The following is a 17134-nucleotide window of genomic DNA, read 5'->3' as shown; positions in this document are numbered from 1 at the left end:
GCTTTACTTGCACAGGGACTTTTTACAATTTATTATCCATGACCATACACTAAAAAAATGTATATATGTACATGGTCATGGAAAGTAAAATATAAATTAATAGTTTAAGCACATTTTAGTACAATGTTTGCCCATCTAATAGATCAAATTCGTGATCTCAAGTCCCAGTGTTTTCTCGTGCAAGATTTTGAAATCTCTCGAAACCCGTGAGTAAGAGTTAGTCATTCAGTAACGAGGCCCTGCCAAGCTAGAGAACTATTACATGTTACTCAAGCTAGAGTGCCTGACATTTTCCAGTCTTGCACGAGAAAAACGGTTGCTTGATTTTTGTTCTAACTTTGAGTTCGTTTGAATAAAATGTTTGAATATATATGTTAATAGAGCACTACAAAACAATGTTGTAGCGGTGGGGAGGACGGAGGTGAAAATAACACTCGCTAACCTCATTAAATTATATAGTATGTGTATGCGTGCTGACTACCAATTAAAAGTCTCTCAATTTTTTGTCTAGCATTGGCTACGAGAGAGAATAATTCTGAAAAGTTCAATCTATTTATTAACAAACACATTTCATTGAACTACTATAGTTTGTATAGATCATAAATTATATGACAAAATGATCTGGCTATATGAGATAAGAATTGAACTCTTTAAAATTAAGTGAGTTCTGAATTAAAAGTAATATATTTCAAAGTCTATTTTGGCCCATAATTAAATATCCAGATACGATAGTATGATCAATATCACGTAGAGCAAACGATAATGCATATAGAGTAAGGTTATCTGAGATTAATAAAAAAAATCGCCAAAGCCTAATTTCGAACTACACTCAGGTGCCAAAAGTTTGTCAACTTTTTTTCAAGATGGCGTTATTGTAAACAACAAACGTCACAATAAAAATTAAAAATCATACCTTTATTTATGACATAAAACTTCAATATTTTGTAATAAATCCTTTAGACATTAACATTTGTCGGCAACGTTTCGGCAATGTTCCGTATAGGCTCTGTAGGTATGTTACACTGATCTTATTCCAGGCCTTCCGAAGTTCGCGTTTTAGGTCCCCCGTGTCTTTAATGTGAAAAATGTTTCTTTTTATGTGATTTTTCAAGACAAGCCAAACATTCTCAATCGGATTTAAGTCCGGGCTCTGTGGTGGCCAGAAAAACGGTTGAATTCCATTTCGCTGCTTCCAAGCTTCGGTTTCTCGGGACCTGTGCACGGGACAGTTATCATCCATAAACTGAAAGTCATTATTCGGAAAGTGTTTAATGATAACAGGCCATAAAAAGTCATCTAAAGTCTTGATATATTTCTCCGAATTCATATTTCCGTCAACGAATGCAAGCAGTCCTCGTCCAAAGTAAGTAATAGTACCCCAAACCATAAGCTTCAGACTACGAGTCGGGCCCTGATTCAGATATCCAAGACAATAACCACGCCATTTTTCGTTTTGTTTTCTCCATACCTTCACTTTACCATCCGGTTTTATAACAATAGTCATCTCATCACTGAAAATAACTCTCTTCCAGTTACGGTTAGCTGTCCAATGTAGTTTTCCACGACAGAATTGTAGGCGTTTCTTCCTGTTAACCTCGCGTACTCCAAGTTTTTTCGCTACTGTCCTCCTATTATACCCAAGCCTCTTCAATTCACGTTGAACTGTTCTACGAGACAGTTTCACAGGTGTATCACTATTAAGTTCCGCTGTTATGTCGTTCAAAGTTTTCCGGCGGCCTTTCTTTACAATCCCTGTCAATGCGTTTTCTCCGCGAACTGTCAAAAGTTTGGGATGTCCTTTCCTTGGTGCGTTTTCGTTGTTTCCACGTTCTCTATACCTCTTCAAAACTTTGGAAACTGTAGACTTATGTATCTCCAAGATTTCTGCCACTTTAGACGACTTAAGTCCACTCCTAACCATAGATAGAATGGTTTCTTTGGTTTGAACATCAAGATCTTTACTTCTCTTCCCCATGTTTACAAACACGCGAATAATGACGTAACAAAGAAAATGACGTCATTTTTGACCCAGTCACCGTAAAAGTTACTTATTTTACTATTTTTAAACCAACAATTACAAAGTTGACATGCATTGACATTGTCACTATCGGTATCGGAAAATTTAAAAGGGGGCGTGGCCGGACTAGCGTACATGTGAAAGTTGACAAACTTTTGGCACCTGAGTGTAGTTAAAAATGCACTTAACTATGGAACACGCTAGTTAAAGAAATCAACAAACACATAGCCATACTGATTACTTGTATTTAGTTTATTAGATACCTTATTAGAAATACAGATTTTTATCGGAAATGTACAGGTTTCCATTATTTCTAATAAATAAATCTGTGCCAAGAACCACTTTATGGGAATATTTAAATGACTGTGAACCGCTAACCTCAGTTAAGATCACAGGCCCCTTATACATTTATAGAAATAGTGAACCGCTAAGCTCAGATAAGATCACAATCCCCTTAATTTCTCAGATATACCACTACAAATAATAATAAAAAAAACAATAACACAATGATGTTGCGGTCTGATGTTTGAAAATGCTTTCAATATGAAATATTAAAAATGTCTGAATGATGACTTCTGATAAATCCTCAAAGGTTTTAAATTAACAATTTATTTATTTTGCTATCTCAAATACTTTAAAATCCTTCGAAAATGATAAATTTCCTTTTAAAATTTATTATCAAAATGATTAAATAATAAGAATAAGAGTATAAGGCCAAACATTTCTTACTTTGTTAAACTACAAAAGCGTTGTGACACCTTTCAAGAAAAAGACCTAAAAGTGACGTCATTTCAACGTTGACGTTTGTTTTTATACTCGGACATCGTACAAATGCACAATTGTGCAGTTGTGCGGTACACGAGAAATCCACCAATCAGAGCGTCGCCATAAAATGGAAAAATCCCCGTTTGTGCACTTTAGTGCTAATTCTAAAAATAAATATACATACATAGTTAAAAGATAAACATACATGATTACACATAACAAATTGTACATTTATCATATCAATTTGCAAGAAATATTTAACAGTTCGACGAACAGTTTTTACTAAAACTATCCGATAATGAACTATTCCGCAGCAAATCATTATTTACAAAATATGGCGGCTAACGATAATCATCCGGTAGTGTGGACAAGTCTATAATTGTATTCATGAAAATAATTCAAAAATGTAAACAATGAACAGTTAATTCCAGGTATCTATTATATGTAAGGTAGGTGTTTGTAAGCCGAAAATTATTGCGAATTACGATTTTCACCCAAAACATCGAAAAATGATTTATAAACACACACTAAAATACTCAACAGAGTAACCAACATTGAGGTTTTCCTATTCAGTCAATGATAAAAACAGTGAGAACTAACGTAATTTTTTTAAACTGGAAAAACTACATGTCATTCAGTGCTGGCAATAATATTAGCAATTTTTAATCTAAAAAAATAAAATAACTGGCTGATCTTCCCCTACAATATAAACAAATTGCAAAAAATAATCTATAGCTGTTTTTTTTGTATGAAGAATATAGATACATCCCAACTTAAAGCAAAACTTAAATAAATGAAGTCATGTTGTGTAACGTAACCCATTTGGTTGTCACAGCTTCATACTTTACCCTGCGAGTTACATACTGATGATGTATAGTCACAGGACTCAGTTTTAGCATTTGACATACACCTTCACACAACATATAACTTCAATTATTGTACAAGTTCCACTTAAAATTAGCTATATCCAAACTTCTCCATACATCAGCATATATTTATGCAAAACAAAAACTATTTCTAGTTTCTAATCAGAATATGATCCATATGATATGGAAATCCCCAAGAACATTTCATAAAACATTTCACATGTTGTCCTGAAATTAAAAGCATAATAAATAGGACACAAATTTCACGCCAATTTTTAATTACCGACCTTGCTAGACATATAGGTAGATGGCGACTACTTTCCCAAGTTAGTGCTCTTTTAGCGCAACATCATTTCAGACTTAATGATTGGTTAAGGAAATTATCACATAATTATAAGAACTATCAGAACTAATTTGAAAGAATAGAAAATTATTGTTCTGCTAAACAAAAGGTGCTGTAAATTTTTGCACACCATGAAAAATAAATTTCCAAAAATATTTATGTTTCAGATGAGAACAAATTTAAGCGTTTTGATACTGTCAAATGTTTTCAAGTGGGAATAAGATAGTGCCATTATACCTAAGATGACGCGACACGACAAAATATAGATATAAAATTTCTCCATACATCAGCATCTATTTATTCAAAACAAAGAATATTTCTAGTTTCTAATCTGAATATGATCCATATGATAAGAAAATCCCTAAGAACATTTCATATAATATGTCACATGCACACCCTTCATATCTTCATATCTTTGAAACTTGTGAGTAGCTAGAGGCTTAACAGAATAATACATTGATAGACAGACAGAATGGGTTGAAAGCGTGTAAACTGAAATTTTGATAGAGCGCATAAAACTAAAAGAAACTTTAGAAAAAATAAGTAAATGTAACAAAATGTAAACAAGATCTGTAACTCATCAAGGAAGCTTCACAAACCAAAAATCAGCTCAATATCTGCAAGTGTTTAAAAAAACTTTCATTTCAGTAAATTCAAGGGTCGTAACTCAGACAAAAATCAGCAAAGCGGAACATAACTAAGACTTGATCTGTAACTCATTAGGGTAGTATCCAATATCAAAATAAAGTTTTGAGAAAAAAATGTGGAAATCTTAAATTTCCATAATGTTTCAAAGTTCAAGGGTCATAATGCAAACAAGAATCAGCGGAGTAGAATAAAATATGAACTTGATCTGTTACGTATGTAGGTAGACTCACATACCAAAAATCAGCTCAATATCTGCAAGTGTTTAGAAATTAGGATGCTCTCATAGGCCTGAATTGCTAACCTAGCAAAACATGCCCTTTTAACCAAGTAAGCAAAGGTGTAATGCTTTGTTACCATGTCTGACAAAAAAAGCCAAATTTTAAACAATCAGTTTCTGCATGATACCCTATGGAACAATTATGCCAAGTTTCATTCCAATTGCTCCTGCAATTTTTAGGCAAAGATATTTGAAAAAAAAACAAAAGACTATGGATGACAGACACAAAGTGATGACAACAGCTCAAATGGCCTTTGTTAACTGAAATTCTGGTAGATTCAAGGGCAATTACTCAGAAAAAATCTGCAAAGCAGACCAAAATCTAGACTTGATCTGTAATTTATCCCGGTAGACTCACATATCAAACATCAGGTCAATATCTGGAAGTGTTTAGAAAAAAAGTGTGGAAAACTAACATTTCGTAAAGTTCAAGGGCCATAAATCTGACAAGAATTAGTGAAGCTTAATGAAAGGTAAATTTAATCTGTAGATCAAGGTAGACTCACATACCAAAAATCATGTCAGTATCTACCAGTGTTTAGAAGAAAAAAGTGCAGAAAACTTTATTTTTTTTTTGATTGACAGACAGAAATCCAAAATCCGCCAGACTTAAAAAAATAGATGTACAAAAGAATGATGAAATATTATCAAACCACTCCGTATAGACAGCTGGGAAAACTCATCATGGCTCGTTCTAGAGTCTTCTACTGACTTATGGTTATCATAGGCCTACAAAATATGATATGATCAATTTATCATGGTCGTGTGTAGTTCTGATACCAATACTTATATACACTACACTCTGAGTGGAATGGTTCCCTGAGTGAAACTTGGTGTTACACTGACATATTGAGTGTTTAACACCCATATTTCACCTAGCCAACGCCGACCATTTGTATATTATAATAGTCATAAAATTAAATGAGGCATAACAGGAAATTCATTATAAGATCCGATGTATAATCTGTTTCTGTTTCTCAGGTCATTTGGAACACTCCAGTGAAGATAAAAAATTAGTATTGTCATTAAAAATTCGGCATTATCTAATAATTTTTTTTCATTTTGTACATGTTTATCATTTGTTGGTGTGTTATTTTTTATTTACAGTTCTACGTCCAATGAGTGGGAGATATGTAGAAATATTACTTCGTATTTTTATTTAAGAATTGGCTATGATAAAAATTGTGTCTATTGAAAAATAACATAAATTTTCCATGTGCATATTGTTTATTGCGTGAAGTGCGATAAACAAAATCTGCACATGGAAAATTTATGTTAATTTTCAATGAATAGACAAAATTTTTATCATAGCAAATTCTTATAAATTAATTTTAAAACATATTTTTATCTTTAAACATGAGAAAAGTAGCTCAGAATTTAACCGAATAGGGATGTGTCAATATTTTTTATCCATTAAGATATAACAAAATTATTTTAACCAATCATATTACAGCATTTATCTCAATTAACTTATTAAGTAATAATGCAATCTTTTGATATTTAATTTTGCACTTCATATTTGATCATTGCTAATAAAAATTATAAATAAAACACTTTGAAAGTATTGATTGTTGTAATTTAAATCGAGTGACGGGCAATCTGGTCACACTTTTAGTTTCTGATAGTTTTGATAATTAAACGGCTTTTCCTGAAATAAAAAAAAAAAAACTAATGGTAATTCCCAAGACATCTATATAATGTGTACACAAAAATTGTAAAGGAGGGCTGCGAACATTGTCAGTAATAGTACATGTAAGTTACAATACGGAGTACAAACAAGGACGAGACAGCGACCTTAGCAGGTCATTTTTAACCGCTAAAAATGCTTCACGTTAACTCTTATTGTATGCTAAATCATAATGATAACTTGCTGTTTGCTTGATTATTGTATGCTAAATCATAATGATAACTTGCTGTTTGCTTGATTATTGTATGCTAAATCATAATGATAACTTGCTGTTTGCTAGCCTATTGTATGCTAAATCATAATGATAACTTTGTTTCCTTGCCTATTGTATGCTAAATCATAATGATAACTTGATGTTTCCTTGCCTATTGTATGCTAAATCATAATGATAACTTGATGTTTCCTTGCCTATTGTATGCTAAATCATAATGATAACTAGCTGCTTGCTTGCCTATTGTATGCTAAATCATAATGATAACTTGCTGTTTGCTTACCTATTGTATGCTAAATCATAATGATAACTTGCTGTTTGCTTGCCTATTGTATGCTAAATCATAATGATAACTTGCTGTTTGCTTACCTATTGTATGCTAAATCATAATGATAACTTGATGTTTGCTTACTTATTGTATGCTAAATCATAATGATAACTTGATGTTTGCTTGCCCATTGTATGCTAAGTTATAATAACTTGGTGTTTGCTTGCTTATTGTATGTTATATAATATTAAAAACTTACCTGTTTCCTTTCCAATTTAGGGCTGATGTTACCAGTAGTACCCAGTGAATTATTAGTATTGTTGTTATACTGAGCATTGAGCTCATCATCTTGTCTGTCTTACTGTACCCACATCAATGAAGCCTCAGCAGCTTTTGATACATCTTTTGCCACTTGAATGACTGTATCCACATTTATTTTTATTGTTTGCCAACTTCAGCATATTTTGTTGAAATTTAAATTCTACAAACTTCATATCTCTCCCATGTGTGTAGTCTGGCTTAACACATATAATGAGATTATTTGAGCCATTGCAGTCACTTAGCGTCAGTCATTGTTAACAACTTTTCAAAACTCTTGGGCTCTGATACTACTGGACCAATAAGAACCAAACTTAACCTCTAATAAATGCTTAAATTCTGAAAAATAAATAGAGAAGTTTGACATAAACAATGTAATTAATTTTGTCAGTCAAAATTATTTATTTATTGTGTTTATTTTCAATAAGGATTCCCTGACAGAAAATTAAATTTTGCTACAATGTTGCTGCATCCATTGTCATGTATTTGCAGCAACATTACACCAATTAAATTTGTTTGCAAAAATTGTTAACCAGAGCCTTGCAGGTTGTTGCAGCTAGCTGCAAACAGATCCTGGAATCTTATTGTGGCAAAACTGTCGCAGGAAACTAATTAGTGAAGAGAAGAAATTCAATGAGTAAGTTCACAAAGTGAATACATGTACCTGCTGCTTCAAATGGACCAAAACGTAACATCCTTAATTTGGATTTATCTCCTATGGCTTTGGAGTTATCCAACAGCATGTGATAGCCATTATCTTCTTATAAAATACATCAGAATTCCTTGGATTGTCTCCCTTTGATGTCCTGACTTGTATTATGTTCCTTCATGTACATCTATGTATCATACACAACCTCCATATTAATTTTATCCTAATACTAGTACCATTAGCTGTTTAGGAAGATTTGTGCTTACAAAAAAGACTGGGTGATTCCTATATACCCTCAAATGTTTGTGGGTATAATAAAGGTGTCATACCACTATTTCTGGTCTCCATTACTTCATTTGTTAAATTTAGCTTCGATTAAAGCTCAATTTTTTTTACATCAGTACAGGTGGTGGTATAGAGGGGTATCATTATGATGCACCCTTTACCTTACTTCTCATAAAAAATACCAACATACATTACATGCTTTCAAGAAAGAACGGTAAAGTGAAAGTAGACAGGTGCAGAAATCACTACTTTCCTTTTTGAAATTTAGCCATATCAAGGGGCCAAGAGTTTTTGTTCAGAATTGTTTTATCCTACACTGAATATAGAAAAGGAAGATCTTAGAGTATTGCTGATTCATTTAGCTTTCAAATGACACCAAGTTTGTATACATGTACCTCTACTAAACAATGAGAATGATAGGGTGCAATATTGGGACTTCATGTCATTAAGGACTACTTTCTCGTATATGTGCAGGAGACTGGTTTCTGAAACAGGTCTTAAATTCTCTTTAATTGGTTGTTTCTGAGTTGTTTACCAATCTAATTAAAAGTGGATCTTAATTGCTCCCATTTTTTTTTCTATGTTGCATAATTGTAATTAGAATGAGTGCTTAAATGAAGTAAATATTGTAACAGGGATTGGAGCCCTATTTAAGTATATACAGATACATATTTGAATACTCTTTTTAATTTGTTTTTAAATTCCACAATTACATGTATACATAATTACAAGTTACTAACTTGTAAGCTAAAAAACATGTTATTGTATTTGCAGCAACACTGCAGCAAATATTTGGAAGAAGGCTTATTTTTCCATAGGGGTTTATATTCCATAAATTTCTATCATACTTGATTTCATACGTTCACATGTATATTTGAAGTTTAGCATCAGTACTCTGTCATTAAATTAAATGCTAACCCACAGTATATTCATCAAATTATTCTCATGAAGAATTGCCAAGTTTTATGCAAACCTAGTGCAGTAAAAAAATATTACTACATGAATGTATTTAAAAGTTGATTGACTTTCACTCTGATGGAAAGTTTACACAAAATACAAGCCATCAATGATGATGCTGCAAATGAAACTTCAAATAGCTACAAAGGGTTGCTGCATGCATAATGCAACAAAATGTACTCTGTCACAGTGATATTGTAGTACTAGTCAGATTAACATTCAGGTTTGTTGTTGATACACATAATACACCTATGAATGAACAAATGAATGTCCTGAACAGTTGAACTACAAGCTACTGCTTTCTAACTGTTACTGTTTACAGAAAACATTTTGAAGCAGTTTCAAATTTGCTATTTTCACAGTAACACCCGGTAATACCACAAAGATTTAACTGTTAAATATTTCCTGTACAGAACATTTTACAGTCTGGGGAAAGATGGAGAATTCAAACTACACTAAAGCAGAACTTAATTACAGAGACCAAGAAAAAAATCAATGAAATTTTCCTGTTTATAAAAGCTATTTCCAGTTTCAATACACGTGTTTTCGAGTAGAAAAAAGTTTGCCCCAGTTCTATGAAATGAGGAATGAGGAAAAGATAATGAAAGTTCTATTTAGATACTAATAGAATTGAGCTTCCAAAAGCAACAAGGGAGCAAATTTTTACTCTGTGAAATACAAAGTGCTAAAGCAGGGCTACATTGTACAAGTACTTACAGTAGAATCTATACTGTGCTACCTATATACGAAGGTTTATGAGATTCAGTTGAGAAATTATAAAAGAGTAACGATAAAACTCTGCCTCACATAGTTTAAAAAACGCACATGTGGCATACATTGTACAATGTTGATGTACATGTAGAGAACAAAATAAAACGGATAAAATTTTCTAGGTAATATGCACAACTACAGTCCCTAGCTGAAGAACTCAGTGTTCTAGGATTTTTTTCAAAATTTTTGGTTTCCACAAGAAAACTCTAAAGGAAGATTAACTTAATCTCACACTTAAAGTTGGCATTCAAAACTTAATAAATTCTTTGAAAACTTCAAGCCTTTTACTGACCAAAGGGAAAGTGGGGTATAAAAATCAGCTTTTTTTATTGATGCATCGGTACTTTTATTATGCATTTGGAAAATATATGACATAAAATAGACTCCAGTTGGAATATTTGTTCCATAATGAATTGTCTTTGGAATAAATATTATGGCGGAACCTTTATTCGTGACAGTGTTAGTCAAACTACCAAACACGGAAAATCGTTTTGGTAAGGGGATGACCATTAGATTTTTAAGGGGGGCTGGCAGATTTAGAAAATAAATAATCTGTCTCTGATGATTATTTAGGAAATAAATAATCCAGCCTCATCATACCAGAAAATAATTAGTCTGAATCATAAATACGCTAGGGGTTTTGACATGGTAAAATTAAGCGATTTTTCAATGGGGTAGGTGTTCATTTTCCTCATTTTACCCCAAAACCACAACTTTCGTGGTATCATTGTAAACCTGAGACATTGGGCTACATGATGATACATATATTATATATATGTCAGTTTTTTTTTCATTTTGTTGAAAGAAAAGGTTTGAACAATAAAAAATAGATTTTTGCCTTAACGAGATATAAAAATAAGCAAAAAATATAAAAATGCTTCAGTTTACTTTTTGGCGACAAAAAGATTCATTAATGAGAGGTACCATTATACCTCAAAATCATATTTAGGTTGATGAAGGGGGTGTGCATGGGGGCTATCTCAGCCCATATACTACAGTTGAATATTGCAGTTGTAGATATCATTCATATACATATACATATAATATGCGAATATATCCCCTTAAAAGTCACTTGTAACATTTCCCACTAAATCTGAGGCATATTGCAGGTCAAGGAATGCCACTTGTCAGATACTGTAGAGACTATGCCTCATCAGATACTGTAGAGACTATGCCTCATCAGATACAGTAGAGACTATGCCTCATATTATAAAGAATGGAGTTCATTTATTAATGTCTTTTATAATAAACATAAAAAGTAACACATACTTTGATAAAGAACCCAAACCACATATTTTAGTAACCCGGATATGCCATTTAAATTGCCATAGAAGAGTATCCCCAATCAATCTCGATAATAGAGATTCAGGAGCTGGTTGTTTGAGTTGTAGATTGGTTCAATTAAGCTGCAATCTAATACATTACTGGCTCATTACTTGGTTACGTGTTGAATTCTCCCAGGTTCTACATTAAATCGCGCTACTTAAAACTTTTTACGCCAAGAAAGACAAATCAATGGAACTTTTTGGAACCATAATGGAAAAAAAATCACGAGAACAAAATATGTCTCAATCACGAAGAACGAACATAAAACTCCAATGAAAACAATTCACGAACAATGCTTTCATCACAAATCACGAAAAATAAATCTGTAGAAAAACGGATCACGATAGCGGAAATGCGCCGATTATAAGAACGAAAATAACCCATCAGGCCCCTCGTAGAAAAAAAGTAGACTCTTTATGAATAGTGAAAATAAATAATCTAGCCAAGGTTATGATGAAAATAAATAATTTGACTTTCACCAGTCTGGAAATAAAACGTCTGACCTGAAAAAAAATTGTCACGCCCCCTAAGAATGTAATGATCGTCCCCAAACAAAATCATGGCCGATTTGACATTGTAAACATTGTGATCTGGATTGGAAATGAAAGATATCAAGTTTGTCTAGATTGGAAAGATAAGCTGAACTGTATGAAGACAAAGACCAATAAATACTGTACCTGGTACCTATGGCCATTGTGCTGGTACCGCGAGACATAATCACCAATTTTCCAGCCTAACCAGGATTAAGGTCAAACTAAACCAAAGATCACTACAATTAATATATGTGTTTTTTATCAATGATTATTTGGGGGCGGGTAGACATCTGTTTCCATCCATGGCCAGGTCATGAGACAATACATTGTGACACGGCCTAGCCGTGGAAAGTTTGTCTACATTGGAAGGTATGGTGAAAAACATGAAGACAAAGTCGACAATTATAAAATAATACTGTACCGGGCACCTCCACCAGTCTGCTGGTACCTCAAATAATGATAGCAATTTTGAAAATATAAAAACTGATGCTAATGCGCTAATTTTATTCCGAATACAATTTTGCCGAAATATATATTTTGATAATTTTAATTCTTGTACCTTTTCCAAGGATGCTCCCATATATCATCCATATTATTTAATAATTAAATTGACAGGAGACTTGTTGACATTAATATAACTAATTTATTAAGATTTCATATAGGAAAGTACTTTCTGTGGTCTGCTGATTTAATCACGTGTGTATAACATAGCGAATAGAAGTGTTCAACATCGGTGTCATCAAGAAGAAATTCTGTTTTCTATCCAAGAAGCACACAATCAAAACTTTCAATGTCATAGGGCTCAGTTCAGCATATAGATTTAAATCGAAGTCTTCAATCAGGATATCATGGAATATATACCACAGGGATTAAGTATTAGTACATTCAGACGACGAGTGAATAAAAACGTCCTTAAACCTTTTGTTGCAGCTCGAGTTCACCAAGTTTGGTGTCATTGTCGGGTATGATAATGATAAGTTAAACGCTCCTAACAGTTGCGCTTGAGATGAAAGATATATCCAAATATTTGCCAGTGTCACATCTTGAGGAATTTGACGAAAACGATAAACGTCAGAGTCTGTAGAAATACGCCTTAAGCAGAGATCTTGTTATTTCTGGTTGATTGCATAGATCACAGTCTTTTTCCAGAGTGTTTCATGTACATGGGAGATGGGTTTAACGTCACATCCGAAGGACACATAAATAGATAACAATACATTGACATACATTATATTATTTTCTCCCTGCAAATATAATTTAACACTTTCTGATTACATATAAATTTTACAGAAGTCAATGAGACCATGTGGTTTCTTGTTCTTCAACTTTAGCTATTATTCTCCAAGCTCTATAAACCTAGTTGTGGTTTTTACAGACCTCCTTTCTGAAGCAACGTCAGTTTGTGTTCCAACACCACAAGTCTGTGTTTTTTTTTCTGCACACACAGACACTCCCAGTGTTAAATACAACAACCTGATCACGCTCCGATAAACTTAAGATCAGTTTTTTCAGAGGAGCTCTCACTGGTTCGGGACTGTATCTTTTTCTTATTGTTCTCCCAGATTCAAGATCATCGTGATTAGCATGAGATTCATTCCTCTTGTCATTTTCATATCCTGCATGATATGCAGTGGTAGACACGCATGACTTTTCAATTGAGTCACCAAGTATATCCTCTGTGTCTTGCCCAATTAATTCACCTGGGTCATGTCTCTCTATAAATCATCACTGCCATCATCTGAAACGTCATTTCTGTTGTCATCATTACATGTATCTTCTGTAACCTCAATAACTTTAGTTTGTGACGTGCTAGCTTCCTGTACATGCACACGTTTCATATGCCGTCTCCAGTATATTTTCTTCCTGAAGGCATTCCCACAAATAGAACAGACGCTATCTGTTTTATCTTTTGTACATTTTAACAAATGAGATTTCAACTGTTCTGTTTAAAGTCTTCCTGATATAATGGACAAGGCGTCCATACCACTACTTCAACCGTCTTCCTAGGGGTGAATTTCGTCAGAACCATTTTCTTCCTGAAAATGATAAAACATGAACTAGACACAAAACAACAATGGTAAGTAATTCGGTATTACTACAGCACATTATACAACAAAATCGTTGAATTGAGCAGGCAGCTTGATAACTCTCTTGGGCCTAACTGATTCTAAAATTAGTTCATCAACTTCCTTTAAGGAAGCTTCAACGTTATCAGCATCCTCAGAAATCCCAACTTCATTGGACATTGACCTACCCCGTAAAGTTTGACTTAACTTTCTTCTAATTCTGTCACAATGTACCACAACTTTTCCCACGACGTCCGACGGTCATGATATGTCTTTCGTCGTAAAGTTCCTCCCCTCAGTTTTTTTCGGACCAACGTATGAGCATCCTCTATACGTTCTCGAAGCTCCCATTCCCATAAAATGGATGGTATGGCTTTGATTGAGGTTGGCATACTGTATATAATGTCTAAAGGTGTAGAGGCCCCATGTCCCAACATAAGTAAATTTGGACTCATACCTGTAGTTTCATGTTCTGTGGAACAGTAAACCATCATCGTACGGTTATTGTTGGTCCGACACGGTGATTGTCGGCCATATATGCGCTCAGCATATTTTCTAATGTTGATTAAATCGCTCAACCATGCCATCTGAATTCGGATGGTAGTGCGAAGTTCTGGTTTTTGTGACACCTAGAAGCAAATATATCTCTTGAAAAAGTCAATTGCACTGATTCGAATATATAACATGGGGAACACCAAATACTGTTACAACCTCTTCAACTAAAATCCTGGCAACAGTTACATCGTTCCAGCTTCCTTATGTCCATGTAGTAAAATAATTGACAATGACTAAGCTTGTCGTAAAAGGCGACTAAATAGTGCTCAGAACCCTAGCCAGGGGCTAGGGCGCTCTGCCCACAGAGCAACTGGGATGTGTGCCCAAGGTGGTGGAATGGGGTACCCCTGGCGTGTTACATGCTGGGGTTGTCAGGCTATAATACGGAAAACCTGACCGCAAACCATAGTCGTGCACCGTGTTGGGAAAGGTGTCACGTTCCTCGCACGTTAAAGAACCCTACTGTGGTATTCTCCCGGAGTAGGAACCATAGGGCTCCGCCACAGGAGGCTAAATTCTCCGACCCTGCCCACCTCTCCCTATTTCCAGTGGCAATCAAATTTTATCGACCCCATTATCCTTGTGTCCCATCCCTTTTTCATTTCATCATCATTTCGTCATCAATTTCATGTTCATCGTCTGAATATGGCTGAAATATTGCTGCTCGGACGTTAAACCCCAACAAACAAACAAAACAAACAAACTTTGCCAACAATTTTCACACCCTGCAATGTAGCTACGGACGTTGTTTTGCATATCCGGCCAGTAATAATGTTGTCGAACTTGGCTAAGGGTCTTCTTCACCCCTAAACCAGACGCCCTAATATCATGACTAAAATGCAGAACTTCACGTCTGAATGTCAATGGTACAACAGCTTGGAAAATATTCACATTTGTACCAGAAACAAAGTCCTACACAGCAATATATCATGAATATCCAGCCTCGACCACTGACTGGCCAAAGACGTAATTTTCTCCGATAATTTGGTCATTTGATGGTTTACAATTTATTTCAATCCACCCCTTAACTTTTTGAATATCAGGGTCAGTAAGCTGTGCATTCAAAATGCTACATTGCTTTCAAGTGGTTTGTAAGACTCTGTTCTCGAAACAGTAAAAATTGCCTGTGTTGCAGTTTGCTTTGAACGGCTGACAAGGTAAGTGACTGTTAGCGTCAGCATTTGTGTGTTTTCGACCGGCTCGATGTTGTATCGCCATATCGAATGAAAACAACACTTCAAGCCATCTTGCCATTTGCCCCTCCTTATTTTTTATATTTAAAAACTATTTCAAAGGACTGTGGTCTATCCTTACGACCGATTTTCTGCCTGATAAATAGTTTTTGAAATGTTTGACATAGTGAACAACAGCCAAGAAGTTCTTTTCGAATTACAAAATACTGTTTTTCAGTTTTTGATAATGTTCGGGTCGCAAAAAACAATAACTTTTCTTGGCCATTTTGTTATTCTGAATTCACTGAACCTATACTATGTGTACTCGCATCCGTGTCCATACTACGTCAATTTTCTTTGGAAATACCGCATTCAGATACTATGTGGCCAAGATACTCGACCTGCTTGGCAAACAGGTCATATTTTTTGGGAGATAGCTTTAGACCAGCATCAGCTAACCTTTTAAGAACAAGAATCAAGTTTTCTAGCATTCTATCGAACGTCTGACTGTAGATGATAACATCATTTAGATATAACAGATACATGTTCTATATTGTAGTCCTCAGACAGCCGATTCAGCGAACCATCTATCCGCGGTAGAGGATATCATCTTTTAAAGGAAATATATTTAATTTCCTGTAGTCTATGCAAATACAAGTCGAACCGTACTTTTTCTTTACTAATACAACCTCTGATACCCACGGACTCGTGGACGGTTCAATTTCATGTTAAGTAAACATTTTATCTAAAGCTCGGATGATTGATTGAATGATTATTGGGGTTTAACGCCCGAGCAGCAATATTTCAGCTATATTCAGGCGTTTAATATGAAAATGAATATGAATGATGACATGAAACAAGGGATGGGACACAAGGATAATAGGGTCGACAAATTTAGATTGCCACTAGAAAAAGGGGGATGGGTAGGGTCGGGCAATGTAGCCTCTTGTGACGGAGTGCAAAGGTTCCTACTCCTGTCGAATATCACAGCAGGGTTCTTTAACGTGCGAGGAACGTGGCATCTTTCCCATTACGGTGGACCACTATGGTTTGCGGTCAGGTTTTCCGTATTATAGCCTGACAACCCCAGCATGTAACATACCAGGGGTACCCCATTCCACCACCTTGGGCACACATCCCAGTTGCTCTGTGAGCAGAGCGCCTAGCCCCCGGCTAGGTTCCTAAGCACTAATTAGTCGCCTTATACGACAAGCTTAGCGCTGCTGCAGGCCTATTCTTTTAACACCCGGACCTGCACGGGGCAGGTGGTTAGGGTCGGGCAATTTAGCCTTCTGTGGGAGAGCCCTATGGTTCCACGCATGTAACACGCCTGGGGTACCCCATTCAACCACCTAGAGCACACATCCCAGTTGCTCTGTGGGCAGAGCACCCTAGCCGGGGGTAGGGTTCTGAGCACTAT

The 17134-nt window shown here is 34.9% G+C and overlaps 1 pseudogene; it reads right to left on the bottom strand.

Moving 5' to 3' along the window:
* Nucleotides 1–13214: 13214 nt before the first annotated feature.
* LOC148598767 (uncharacterized) lies at nucleotides 13215–14129 on the bottom strand (annotated as a pseudogene).
* Nucleotides 14130–17134: the final 3005 nt, after the last annotated feature.

The sequence above is a fragment of the Perna viridis genome, chromosome 14 (assembly GCF_037379345.1).
Source record: "Perna viridis isolate PV_CMFRI_1.1 ecotype Kerala chromosome 14, ASM3737934v1, whole genome shotgun sequence".
NCBI classification, from domain to species: Eukaryota; Metazoa; Mollusca; class Bivalvia; order Mytilida; family Mytilidae; genus Perna; species Perna viridis.
This window is presented reverse-complemented; position numbering and strand designations above follow the sequence as displayed.